Source organism: Amphiprion ocellaris, chromosome 6 (assembly GCF_022539595.1).
Source record: "Amphiprion ocellaris isolate individual 3 ecotype Okinawa chromosome 6, ASM2253959v1, whole genome shotgun sequence".
Classification (NCBI taxonomy): Eukaryota; Metazoa; Chordata; class Actinopteri; family Pomacentridae; genus Amphiprion; species Amphiprion ocellaris.
In genome coordinates, this window is record NC_072771.1 from 11,917,071 (window position 1) to 11,932,080 (window position 15,010).

Genomic DNA, 15,010 nt, shown 5'->3' on the forward strand with positions numbered 1-15,010 from the left:
AGTGAAACAAGGGAGACAGAAAGATGCAGAGACCAACAGACAAACAGAGGGAGCCAGAGGGACAAGACAAGGAGAGAGAGATGACAGGATGAGTGAGAAAAATACAAAAGAGGCAGATGACAAAGACAGGAAGGGGGGAAAAGGAAGACAAGAGGAAGAAGGAGAAAGAAGGGCAGGGGCTAGAGCAGGATCATAACACTTACTTTGCACAGCGCTGTTCTAAGTCTCCGTTTGGGCTGGAACCAGGGGAGGCCGACCGTCTTCACGGTGCACCGAGGCTTGGCTCTTCCTGATGCTTCGTGCGGTCACTAGGCAACGGTTCTGCCGGCGGCGATGTCTGCGCTGTCGGGGGTCTGGACCAGCAGGCCTCTGATGTGGTGGTACCGCAAGTGATGGAGAGCCGATGTTCTTCTCCCAGGGTTGATGAAAATTAACTTGTGTTAACGGTGAATCTCGTTCTGTTTCAGTCGTTAGCCGACTAATAAAAGGATGTTGAGACTTGAGAGCCGAGCTGCGGTGAAATTTAGAGAAAAGAAAAATCTGATTCCAATTATTTCTTATTAGCAAAAACAGATTAAAATTGTAAGCTCAGGCTTGTATAGAAAGTGAGCACGCCTGAAATAGGTCGCAAAAATGAAAGAATAAGCTAGCACAAAGAAGAATGCCGAACAAAGAAACTACAAAGGATAAAGTTAAGAAAACGACACGTGACATTGCTTTTAATATGAAAAGTGACATATACGTGAATGGGAAATTAGAATGAGCAATGTTTTTTGGACAAACATAAGAAATGGGTACACCTCAGAGAGAATCTGAAGTTGATCTGAGAATCCCATGTAGCACACAGGGATAAAGACCCAAAACTGACTAAAAGCATCCAGATGACACTCAGATTGATTTGACCTACTGAATCAGCCTGCAGCCTTTGTTCACCTGTAAATATGTCTGTTCTCCAAGTTTCCATCATAATGTTGCTCTTACTAAGTAGTATAGTGATAGTGGGGAACATGTCATCAGAACTAAGTGAAAGTGTCAGGAATTAGATTGTTTTTTTGCGCAAAGAGGAGTCTTGTCAGCAAAAAATAATGGCTTTACTGTGGGCAGTGCACTGAACTCTGAAAGACTTAGTGGAAACTAGATCAGTTGTATTGTAGATCAGTTGAAGAACCACATATTGAGCTTTGTTCACTGAGAGATAGAGAGCAGCTTCATCAGGTAATCCTGTCCTGAGGATCTAATCAGCAAAACTCCTGTTAAAATAGGACTGTCCAGCAGGGGTAAAAGCCCTGCTAAGGATGGTACACAGGCCAAAACTAGTGGAGTCCATGCAGCTTGAGTGCTGCTGTTGTGGAGGTTGAAGAAAAGGAGACAAAAATTGCAGGAGCCTCAGCTATTTTTTATTCAGCTCCATTTTTTACTTCGTGTCAACTCTAAGCAGCACACAACAACTTCCTGCCACCCTAACCTCGGAGGAAGCCCCCCCCACCCCGTCTTTGTCCCTTCAAAATAAAACTGTCCTTTGTGTGTGAGACCTAAATATAATGTGCACCACACAGCCCCCCCCCCCCCAGAACACACAAAAATAAACTCAAAAACAGAACATGCAAGCTGCAAATCTTCACACATACCATGTAGGCAAATGAACTACTCTACCCCTGCAGGTGCGTGTAACGACACCTCGCAGTGGGCTGGCATCTGGTAAAGGGTCACTGTCCTGGGCGAAATTAGGTGGACGGCCACGGCTAGCAGGATGAGCCAGCTCCACGTCGTCCTTCCAGAGCACATGGGCGGGTTTCAGATGATCCACGGAAACACGGTCCCGACCCGTCCCCATCTCTATCAGAAAAGACTTGTGTCCTGCTTCTAATACGTGAAAGGGACCGTCATAAGTGGCCTGCAGGGAGAGTGGTGTGCATCATGCCGGATAAAAACATATTTGGCTGACATGAGGTCCTTCGGGACATATGACTGAGGGAGGCAGTGGTGCGCAGCTACAGGTGAAAAAACTCCAGCACCACCTTTGCCACCAAACCTCCCAACAACCCCAGGGCCCATTAGTCAGGAACTCTCCCGGGACTCTCAGAGACTGACCCAGAACCAACTGAGCAGAAGAGGCGTGCAGGTCCTCTTTGGGGGTGGAACGCAGACCCAGCAAAACCCAGGGATGCACAGAGAGCAACTTTCATAGTACGATGAAACCACTCGCACAGTTCATTGGCCTAGGACTGCTTCAAGACCACAGACTGGGATGTGCTGCGTGGTCCACATGGGGAGGACACTGATTCAGTGACAGACTGTGTTACAGACTACATCAACTTCTGTGTAGAGAACACCGTATCGACCAGCAAAGTAGGGTGTTTCTCTAACAGCAAACCCTGGTTGACCCCAGAACTGAAGGCCCTGCTAAAGGAGAAGAGGAGGGTTTTTGGATCTGGGGACAGAGAGGAGCTGAGGAGGGTGCAGAAGGAGATACGGAAGAAGATCAAGGCGGACAAGGCCAGCTACAGAACTAAGATGGAATCTCACCTGCACGACAATAACACAAGGGAGGTCTGGAGAGACCTGAGATCCATCTCTGGTTACAGCAGAGGCCATGAGAGGGGAGTTGCAGCAGGAGGCTGGGAGTGGCCCAATGAGCTGAATCTGTTCTTTAACAGATTTGACTCTGCTCCCACTCCTCCCCCCTCTCATCAAAGCACCGACCAGCCAGCTCCTTCTTCACACCTCAGCTCTCTACCACCAACAGCACCAACAGCACCCCTCCTCCAATCCCGGTCTTCCACCACCTCCGGACTCCACATACAGCCCCATCACCCCCCCCCACCTGTCAGACTGTCACCTGGCTGCTTGGACCATCGACTACCTCACCAACAGACCACAGTACGTGAGGCTTCAGGACTGTGTGTCTGATGTGGTAGTCAGCAGCTTGGGGGCCCCACAGGGGACAGTGCTCTCCCCCTTTCTCTTCACCCTGTACACATCGGACTTCCACTACAACTCTGGGAGCTGTCACCTCCAGAAGTTCTCCGATGATACAGCCATTGTCGGGTGTGTATCTGAGGGGGACGAGCGGGGCTACAGGACGGTCATCTCCGACTTTGTTGACTAATGTGGGCGAAACCATCTGCAGCTCAACACCGGTAAGATGAAGGAGATGATCATGGACTTCCGCAGGAGGAGGACACCTCAGACTGCACCGGTGAACATCCAGGGTTTGGACATTGAGATGGTGGACTCATACAAATACCTGGGTGTTCACCTCAACAATAAACCGGACTGGACACACAATACAGAGGTTCTGTACAAGAAGGGCCAAAGTTGTCTTCACCTGGTGAGGAGACTGAGGTCCTTTGGAGTGTGCAGGACTCTGCTCCGGACATTTTAATGACTCTGTGGTAGCGTCTGCTATTTTCTATGCAGTGGTCTGCTGGGGAGCAGGGAGCACTGAAAGGGACAGAAAGAGACTGAACAGACTGGTCAGGAGGGCCGGTTCTCTCCTGGACTGTTCCCTGGACTCCATAGAGGAGGTGGGTGAGAGGAGGATGCTGGCAAAGCTCACATCCATCATGGACAATCCCTCTCACCCACTGCATGACACTGTGGGGTCTTTAAGCAGCTCCTTCAGCAGCAGACTGAGACACCCAGACTGCAAGAAGGAGCTCTATTGCAGGTCCTTCATCCCATCTGCTATAAGACTTTACAACATCAGCATTACTGGCTGATGTTAACATAAAGTGGACTCATATCATATCACCCCAAACCATAAAAATTCGCACAGCAATTCTTGCACTGCTATATGTTTGCACTTTTTAAACTTATTTTTTCAAGTCACTTTATATTGTGTTGTTTACAGTGTGCCAATACTGTACTATTTCATTCTCATTTCTCATCCCTGTACATATTGTAAATGTTTTTACTATTTTATTACTATTACTATGTTTATTGCTACATAAGCTGCTGTAACAATGTGAATTCCCCCTAGCGTGGGGAGAAATAAAGGACTATCTTATCTTAACACAGAGAGTAGGAGAGAAGCAAACAGATGTAAAGGGATGTTGCCAGCTGACACTAAGCAGAAGGCAAACATGGCAGGATGAAGTCATGACTAGGCTAATTAGCACATTACATCATCATGAGACAATCAGTGACTTTCAAGGAGGCTTTAGGTACTTTCCTGTCATGGACAGCGTGTGGCCTACCCCATTCCTGGTTGGCTCATCGGCTTTTGCTCCTCTCTCTCTGCTTGGCTGGTGATCAGCGCAGAGGGAGAGCAGTTGTGGCAACCCACATCTGTGGCTGATCACAATCACCTTGGGCTTAAGAGGAAGCGCCATGCATCGTGCAGTGTGGGATTATACTGGTTGTGCAGTGGGAGTACCGTAGGTTCTGAGAAGACCTCCAGATAGAGGTCCTGGACCCCCGCCTATGTCCGGAATCAGCTCTGGCCTCCAGACAGAGATCGTGACTCCCCCTCTTCGCTCTTGTGAGTTTCTGGCCCTAGTGACTAATTATTGATTTGTCAATCAGAATAAAAGAGATCTGATTATACCTGCCTGTCTCCCGCTCTGTGTACTTCTCAATTTGGGTTCCAAAATTACCACTCCCCGTGACATTTCCATTGAAAGTAGCTGGCAACACTCTCTGATACTTCCTGCTTGTTTCCACCTGATTGTTTGTCTCTTGCCTCTCAATGCCCTGTTTCAGAAAGCTCTGAGTTTAATAAAAACTCAGAGCTAATTAGTTGACTCAGAGTTGAAGAACACTCTGGAATTTAAGTTTGAAGCTAACCAGCTTGCTGGGAGGTTATCTTCAGCACACAGAGTCTCTCTTTCTGTTTAGCTGAAGCCTGCAGACTGAAGTGTCAGACATGATGTGTCCTTTCCTTGGAGAAAAAGTTCATATTAGAACACAAAAACTCCACATTATTCTGTGCTTGGAGAGGGAGTTCACATCCAGCTTGGATTTATCAGTCCCTGATGATTGTTTGTGTCAGCGTTACCCTCTTTCCGTATAGTTGATTATTGATGTGAGCAATATTCTCAGCCCTCATATTATATCTTATGGTATGCCATATTATCATGGATATACTCTTAGGTGAGAACAGAGTCTTTGTGTTGCATGTAGTTTTTTTCTTTTTGCCAACAGAAGTTGACATCAGAGCATGTTTCCCAGGCATTTGTCTGTCAGGAGGTCAGAAATTACGCTCTTTCACTCTTGTTTTTAATGTGTCCCAAGTCACAGACTCATGAGATTTATCAAAGAAGAAATTGATAAAATTGCAGGTCTAAGTAAGAATTTATTTATTTAATATGAAACTTTGAGACTTGCAGCACTAATTATTTAATTTGATATTCTGTAGGGGCTGCACAGTGGCTTGGTGGTTAGCATTTTCGCCTTGCTGCTGATCCCTGGTTCTCGTCCTGGCCGTCCTGGGTTCTTTCTGCATGAAGTTTGCATGTTCTCCCTGTGCATGTGTGGGTTTTCTCCGGGTACTCCGGCTTTCTCTCACAGTCCAAAAACATGCTCAGTTTAATTGGTAACTCGAAATTGTCCACAGGTGTGAATGTGAGTGTGATTGTTTGTCTCTATGTGTAGCCTTGTGATAGACTGGTGCCTGTTCCGGCACCTGCGCCTCTGAAAATGGCTGCAAAGTCTGGTGTCTCTTAACTGTTTTAAATTTTTGCTGTATTTTTTTTTTACATTTTTGTCATGATTTGTCGGCTGCTGATGGAGGTTTCTGCTGGGAGAAGAATTTATTCGAGAGGAGCTTTTTTCATTGAGACAGAACAAATCTGGACAGCAACATATAATTCCAGTGGACATTTTGAAGTGTTTTCGTGGTTGCCGTGCTGGTGCAAAGGTGAACGCGAGGAAATGGAGATATAAGCCCTTTCTTCCATCAGTCATCATGGGAAATGTCAACTCTCTGTCAAACAGAAGTGAAGAGCTGGAGACATTGGTGAAGAATGACAAAACATACCATGAATGCAGTCTCCTGTGTTGTACTGAAACCTGGCTGAATCAAAACAACCCAGACTCAACTGTGGATCTACCTGGCTTCACCCTCATAAGGTCAGACAGAGATGCTAAAGCTAGTGGCAGGAAGAAAGGAGGGGGTCTGGCTTTATTTGTTAACCAGAGATGGTGTAACTCCTCACATATAACTGTTAAGGAGAAATTGTGTTGTCCGGATATTGAACAATTGGCAGTTGCCCTTCGGCCATATTACGTTCCAAGGGAGTTCAGTCATATCATAACAATACTTGTATACATCCCACTCAAGGCAACTGACTTGGTTCCGTCTGATGTTTTGCATGATACTGTTGCTAGGATACAGACTCAACATCCTGAGGCACTTGTAAATAATATCAGGAGATTGCAATCATGTCAACCTTTTCTCTCACCTGACTGGATTTACACAGTTTGTTAACTGTCCTACTAGAGAAAATAAAACCCTAGACCTGCTGTATGCCAATGTTAAAGAAGCTTACAAAGCTATTGCCTTACCACCACCGGGCAGGTCAGATCATAACTTGGTTTATCTGCAGACCTGTTACAAACCTTGTGTGCTGAGACAGCCTGCAACTAAAGTCAAAATCAGAAGATGGACTCCTCAATCTAGTGAAGCTCTAAAGGACTGCTTTGAATCAGCAGACTGGAATGTGCTTCTGGAAACGGATGAGGACAGTATGAACATTGACAGACAGGTTGATTGTTTTACTGAGTACATCAACTTCTGTAGAGACACAGTCATACCTGCAAAGACTGTTCGCTGTTTCCCCAATAACAAACCCTGGATCACAAGCGACATAAAGGCAATCCTCAACCAGAAAAAACAAGCTTTTAGAGACGGTGACAAAGAACGGCCCTAAGAAGAACAACATGAGTTGAAGAGGAGACTGAAGATGGCAAAGCTAGAATACAAAAAGAAGATAGAGGAATTTTCAACACAGCAACATTCGTGATGTGTGGAGAGGAATCAGTACCATCTCTGGACATAACAATAAAAAGAAAAGGGAGCCAATAGTGGGTGATGTGGAAAGAGCTGATGAACTCAACCTGTTCTTCAACAGATTTGACACTGGACACACCTACTTCCACTGCTGCTCCTCCTTCTTCTCCTCAACATATGGAAATCCCTACTATAGCTCCTTCTTCTCCTCCGTCTCCTACACGTCTCCACAGCTGCAGCCACTTCCCTTCTAGCACCTGTACCCTTCTCTGTCACAGAGACAGGGGTGGTGTTGGAGCTTGGGAGACTTTGCTCTGGGAAGGCAGCTGGTCCAGATGGTGTGTGTCCAAGGCTGCTTAAAGACTGTGCTGCACAACTGTGTCAACCTCTCGACAGGATCTTCAGCCTGAGGCTACAGCTTGGGCGGGTGCCTGCTCTATGGAAAACATCCTGTATTGTACCGGTACCAAAAATCAAATGTCCGGCTGAACTAAATGACTACAGACCTATTGCCCTCACCTCACACATCATGAAAACTCTGGAGTGGCTGATTCTACGCCTACTGAGGCTTGAGGTCAAAGACAAACTCAATTCCCTGCATTTTGCATACAAAGAACACATTGGAGTGGATGATGCCGTTCTCTTCATGCTTCACCGTGTCCTGTCTCATCTGGAGGAACCTGGAGTTTATGTGAGAATCATGTTCTTTGATTTTTCAAATGCATTCAGCTCCATCCAACCCACCATACTCAATGACAAGCTCAAAGAGATGGGAGTGGATCCTTCCTGTGTTTCTTGGATCATAGATTACCTGACAGGAAGGCCACAGTTTGTCAGGCTGGGGAAATGTGTTTCTGCGACATCAATGAGCAGTACTGGGGCTCCACAAGGAACAGTCCTGGCTCCATTCATGTTCACACTGTGTACATCAGACTTCAAATACAGCACTCAGTCTTGCCACATTCAGAAATACTCTGATGACACTGCTATCGGTGGCATGTATCAGAAATGGACATGAAGCTGAATATAGGGATCTGACAAATGCCTTCAGTGACTGGAGTCACAAAAACTGCCTGCTACTCAGCGCCTCAAAGACAAAGGAAATGATCATCGATTTCCGCAGATCCAAACTCCCTTTTCAGCCAGTGAACATTTGTGGCGTAGACATCGAGGTGGTGATATTGGTGGTGTCAGGTGTCCACCTTGATAATAAGTTAGACTGGTCTAAAAATGTAGACTTCATCTACAAAAAGGGCCAGAGCCGACTTTTTTGCCTCAGAAGACTTCGATCATTAGACATCTGTAGTAAGATGCTGCAGATGTTTTATCAGTCTGTGGTAGCAAGTGTTCTGTTTTTTGTGGATCATCCACTTCACATCTGCCTCAGTGAACAACAAAACATCCGTGAACAGCTCCTATCCCTGTGCTGCAGGACTGAAAGATTCAGAAAATCTTCCTTGCCATCAGCAGACCATTTAATTCAAAAGTAAACAGATGAGACCAGACAACTGAATTTCCCTTCGGGGATTAATAAAGTCATTCGCTCCTAAATATTCCACAGACAACTGTCAGCTGTATTATAAGAATGTGGAAGTGTGTGGGAATGACAGCAACTCAGCCACGAAGTGGTAGGCCACGTAAACTGAAGGAGCGGAGTCAGCGGATGCTGAGGTGCATAGTGCGAAGAGGTCGCTAACTTTCTGCAGAGTCAGTTGCTACAGATCTTCAAACTTCATGTGGCCTTCAGATTACCTCAAGAACAGTGCGCAGAGAGCTTGATGGAATGGGTTTCCATGGCCGAGCAGCTGCATCCAAGCCATACATCACCAAGTGCAATGTAAAGCGTGGGATGCAGTGGTGTAAAGCACGCCGCCACGCCACGCTGGACTCTAGAGCAGTGGAGACGCGTTCTCTGGAGTGATGAATCGCGCTTCTCCATCTGGCAATCTGATGGACCAGTCTGGGTTTGGCGGTTGCCGGGAGAACGATACTTTTCGGACTGCATTGTGCCAAGTGTAAAGTTTGGTGGAGGGGGGATTATGGTGTGGGGTTGTTTTTCAGGAGCTGGGCTTGGTCCCTTAGTTCCAGTGAAAGGAACTCTGAATGCTTCAGCATACCAAGACATTTTGGACAATTCCATGCTCCCAACTTTGTGGGAACAGTTTGGAGCTGGCCCCTTCCTCTTCCAACATGACTGTGCACCAGTGCACAAAGCAAGGTCCATAAAGACATGGATGACAGAGTCTGGTGTGGATGAACTTGACTGGCCTGCACAGAGTCCTGACCTCAACCCAATAGAACACCTTTGGGATGAATTAGAGCGGCGACTGAAAGCCAGGCCTTCTGGTCCAACATCAGTGTGTGACCTCACAAATGCGCTTCTGGAGGAATGGTCAAAAATTCCCATAAACACACTCCTAAACCTTGTGGACAGCCTTCCCAGAAGAGTTGAAGTTGTTATAGCTGCAAAGGGTGGACCGACATCATATGGAACCCTATGGATTAGGAATGGGATGTCACTTACGTTCATATGCGAGTCAAGGCAGGTGAGCGAATACTTTTGGCAATATAGTGTACATTTACTCCGTTACATTTACTTGAGCAACTTCTTGAAAAAAATGTACTTCTGAAAGTAATTTTTTTTTTTTTTAGGTTTTTTTTGGCCTTTTATCAGCTTTATTGGATAGGTGCAGTGAGAGAGAGACAGGAAATGGGAGAAGAGTCAGGGGAAGACATGCAGCAAAGGGCCGCGAGCGGGAATCGAACCCGGGCCAGCTGCGTCGGGGACCAGCCCTGTACATGGGTCGCCCGCTCAACGCGTTGAGCTATACGAGCGCCCTCTGAAAGTAGTTTTACTCTGCCATACTTTTTACTTTTACTTGAGTATATTTGTGAAGAAGAAGCGATACTCTTACTCCGTTACACTGGGCTACACTCGACTCGTTACTTTTTTATTTACCACATTAGATATGCTTTATTTTGCCAGAGAGATGCCCCCAGTGGATCTACCACATAACTGTGTTTCACCAATCAGACGAAGCAACAATAGTCACGTGACTCCGTTTCACCAGACGTTGCCCTGCAGTCACCATGACTACATACGAACTGAAGCGGCATAGCGACACAAACTCCACACACGTAGCAGACAGCGAATGAAAAAAACGGGGGCATTTTCAAGAAATTTGATCTTACTTTGGAGCCCGACAACATTAACATAGCATTAGCATGGATATCTCCTTTTTTTGTCTTCTGTTTACTAACACAGGTGAAGTGAAGCGTGACATCAGGCTTGATAGGTTTGCATGATACAGCAATACAGCAGTGGGGGGGGCAAAATCGTCCTATATTTGACAATTAATTGTTGTGTCCGATATTGAATCAATACAGGATGCAAACTGTTCCGTATTTTCATAAATGTCCCATACACGTCTGTCACACACTCATCAAAACTGTTTAATGAAAAAATAAGACACAGGAAATATTAAGGGTAGCCAATTTATTCGACGTAGGACCTATGTAGCGAGGACCCGCGAGGTCCAGCGGATAGATCTTAGAGTTCTCTGTGTGTCCGGTCCTGTCTCTGGTTGCCTGGTTACAGACGATGCTGCACCCGCGCGTTTAAAAATGTATACAAGCAAAACTCCACCACGTTCAAAGAAGCAAGAACACAGATGTGATTGGGAAGACTGGAACCCCTAGCAGTGGGTACGAGACAAACTGTGTTTTCTGTTGCTCATGGACTGGCTGAAGTAAGGCAGCATCAGGAGACCAACATGTAAGAACCATGAGAACAGAGAGAACCCAACCAGCAGGTCACAGTGTATCATCATCTAATCATCTCCTGAAGTCGATATGGTAAGGGACATCAGTATCTGGTTGTGAATTTACCAGAGGATGCTTATAATTCTACTGATGTGGCCACAGACTCTACAGTATTTTAGTGACTCAATAAATGCCGAAGTTGTTTATTATTTTTTAATGCTTTTATAGTTTTTAATAAACATTTATTAAATAGCCTATATGCAATCAATAAATGGCCTTTGACTACCTAAAGAAAAACTCACTCAGAACTCTGATATGTTAACAGTACTAAATAAAACAATAAATACATGCATACACACATAAATATGTCAATACATTAATTTTATTAAGATAAGATTTAGATGAAAAACAACTGTCTGCAGAGAATTTCTTTGTCCAGTATTCTGCATTCAGTTGTTAATGGTTTTGCAGAATACAGTATTACTCACTGGTTGCTCATTACATTTTATTAGTTTGGTTTCACTGTTTAAAATGATGCCACTTATTTTCAGACAGAACCTGTGATCGTAAAACAATACAAAATTCTTAATATCGTGTTAATAAAGCACTTAAAGCATTACGTATGGCTAAATGCTTTTTTCAGAATTAAATATACCACTCCCTGGGTGGTAGTGACCCTAAGTATGGTGAAGTTGGAAAGATATTCACAGATTCAGACTTCTGACATCAATAACTCATTAGATATACTTTGTCAAAACATAATGTCTCTTTCCCATCGTTGTAAGGTAGACAATGTGCTACAAGCCAAGTTTAATCAAAAGTAGCTGTCTGTCAAGCTGCGCAAATTGACACAGATATTCAATAACTTCAATCTTGTACTCTGTAGTGTACTCTGGCTCCTGTTGACACCAATGTTATTCCTGCAATGTGAAAGACAGCTACTTTTGATAAAACTGGGCTTGTAGCACATTGTCTAACTTACAAGGATGGGAAAGAGGCATCGTTTATGTTTTGACAACATTTATCTGAGTTATTGATGCTGGAAGTCTGAATCTGTGAACATCTTTAAAACTTTATTGAACTGTGGCCCCGAACAGCCGTGGTGGGCGTCCTTTATTTTCATTTCTGAAAGGTGGCAACCCTAGCTATTACTGCTGACCAAGAGGACAAACTTACTTATGAAAAACAGTAAAGAAAAAAGAAAAAGAATTTGTCCTCTGATAATATGCATAACAGATTTGCAAGAGGTAGAGTGAGACATTTAGTCAAGGCTTACAATATTATGAAAATATGAAAAATAGAAGAGAGGACATACGTAGCTTTGCGCTACCCATTCTTTTGGAAAACTCTTTGATGCTGTTAATTCCAGTGTATTGTGTGATTCACTGATTTCTTCTTCTTCTATCAGCTAAAAAGGTTATGCTAACATGTTGACACACGTTCCATGCATAATAATTATTATTTAAAATGTTATGTTGATTAAAAAATGCAAAAAATGTTCCAACAATTAAAAGAAAGCTTGCTTGAGAATTAAAAGAAACATCAATGAAAAAAGTAATACCCAAAAAAGGAGATTTAAATTTTATATGAGATTCAGTTTGTCATTGGGGTGGGACAAGGAAAAATGGCATTTTAGGGGGAACTTCAGACTTATTTGGTATTTTCAAAAATATTTTCAAACATTCTTTTCTCCTAGTTTTTTAAAAATTTTGTCTCAGGACAAGCACATTTACACAAAACTGCATGCTTTAGTATTTTGTAAATGGACTATTTGAAATTTGATGGGTAGGATGTAAAATGTCTTCCAATTCTGGAATGACCCATATAAATAACTAAACAGACCTGTCCATCACAAACTACTTAAATGCATTGAAAAGACTAATAAATGGAGGAAATGTAAGACAATAACTTTCATTCCTGATTCGATATAAAGATATTTAGACGATCAGAATTGAAATATCTGTACGGATGCTATTGTAGGAATCCTCACATACTGATTTTGTGTTGTTAAATACTTCACTATTAAAATCAGTTTAACGTGAATATACATTGTGAAAAAAGTTTACATGCACTTGTAAAGACCATGCATATCTAGACAGTATTTAGTTTGCAATGATTCACAGAACTGTACTTTGGACTAGAATAAATGTTAGATACAATTTATGATGTGCAATCTGAAAGTGTTCAGCCTCTCGATTAATGGCGCAATCAACTACATAACATGTATTCTGTTAACATAACAAACCTTCAAAATCAGACAAAAACTGAAATTTCTTCATGAAAAACAATACAATAAACAAAACTTTGTTTCAAACGTCATACTGTTGAGTCAACATCTAAAAACCAATCAGCTGCTAGATCAAGTGAGAGCCACTGTGTACTAAGACCATGTAGTCAGTGGAGAGCAACTGTGGTGCCTGACACTAAAAACTGCAGCCGCCTTGATCTCATGATGTTATTGTTGTTTAACATCAGAATGATTCTGGATCAAGTGGGACACAAATATAACCAACAAGCATTGTGCAACCATTGTTGGTGATCACGTCTGGCTCATCTCAAACTAACCTTTTGGCAGCTCAGAGTTACTCAACTCAGAGTTCAGCTTTAAACTCAGAGTTTGTCAACCCTGCTTTCTGAAACAGGCCTGTGATGTATCAAACCTTCTGCTTCCCCTTTTTCTTTGTCCGTTCGTTTGCATCAGAGTCCCGATGTCTTCTGGTGAATCTTCCCTCTGCTCACCTGTGAATCCTGTCTTTGTAACTTGCCTGTATATCTCACTTGTGTAATTCATGCAAAATTCCAGTGTTTTCAGTTAGTGCTTTATTTAGTTTTTACTCCTTTGTTGTTTTTATGGATTTTTGTAAACCTCAGCCTGTTCCCTGTGCTTTTGTTTCCTGCCTGGATCAGGGTTTTTTGTTGCTGAAATAGCTTCAAGTAAAGCTTGCTTTAATTCAGGTGTTTTTGAACCAGCTCCCTGTGTTCTGTATTTGGCTGCTCTCTCTGAACTCACAAGACAAAGACATTCCAAAAATCATGTATATTTAGCACATGTTTATATATCTATGAATGTGAAATGGAAGGTATTTTCACTAGTGGTCTCAGACTTTTGTCCTTTAACGCTTCTTTTCATTACAACTTTGCATTTTCTACATTATTTTATCTGCTCATCAACTTTGCAAAAGGTGAGCATCAACCGCCTCTAGATGTTGGCAGTAATATGCACGTTGCTGTTGCCGAGCTGCAGGGTTCTCACAACTTGCGTCTGATGTTGTCACTTTTGATGATGTACATCAATTCCCATGATATAATGAAGAGAAAATTAGTTTAATTTGAATGCAGCTGTGATTGTAGAGACGTGTTCATAGTTTTGAGACATTAATATCAGGCTATGGGTGCCAATCAGGACCAAACTGTGTTGCATGGTATGCTGATACTAGAAGAGTAGAGCTTTTGCAGACGGATTGTCAAAAAAGCAAATGCACAAAGTATATGTCATTATTCAAGATTCAAGTCTTTATTTGTCACATGCTCATATGCTGAAATGCAAAGTGACTGTGTGTGTTTGTATGTGTTATGTTATGCTGTGTATCAGAGCGCATAGATGCATGTGTATGTACCCATACACTTACATGCTATTTACATATCAACATTAATCCAGTGTTCTGTAGCTGACAGACAAGGTGCTATGATTTAGATTTTGACCTGAGGTCAGAGTTCACAGTCCAGACAGCATGAGGAATATTTGTTATACAAATACCCAATATCGATAGATGATAGATAGATGATAGATAGATAGATAGATAGATAGATAGATAGATAGATAGATAGATAGATAGATAGATAGATAGATAGATAGATAGATAGATAGATAGATAGATATGTGTATATCATCAAACTAAGCTGAAAAACAAATGAATTAGTAAAATATAAAGAGAAAAGTATAATAAATTAGGTTTATGAATGAGTCAGATTTGCCTGATAATAAAGCTCCTTATACAGACACTTCTCTGTCCTTTCATCAATATTTAGTGCAAAAATCTCAACAACGGTAGCCTTTCCAAGTGATGCTGACAATAACAATCCTACCATCTACAAAGTCACTTCAATCATGGAAATCAGTATAGCACTGCTTGATTTACACTTGTGCTTCATGATTCACTGTCTGGAGGAATTAGGATGAAGCACTTCAGATTGAGGTACAGATTTGGGGTCACTTAGAAATGTCTTTATTTTTGAAAGAAAATCAGTTTTTTTAATGAAGATAACATTAAATGAATGATAAATCCAGTCTAGACA

The 15,010-nt window shown here is 42.9% G+C and overlaps 1 protein-coding gene across 1 annotated transcript in view; it reads left to right on the forward strand.

Moving 5' to 3' along the window:
* Nucleotides 1-15,010, forward strand: part of tacr1a (tachykinin receptor 1a) — a 126,819-nt gene that overhangs the window by 57,363 nt on the left and 54,446 nt on the right. The window lies entirely within an intron of this gene.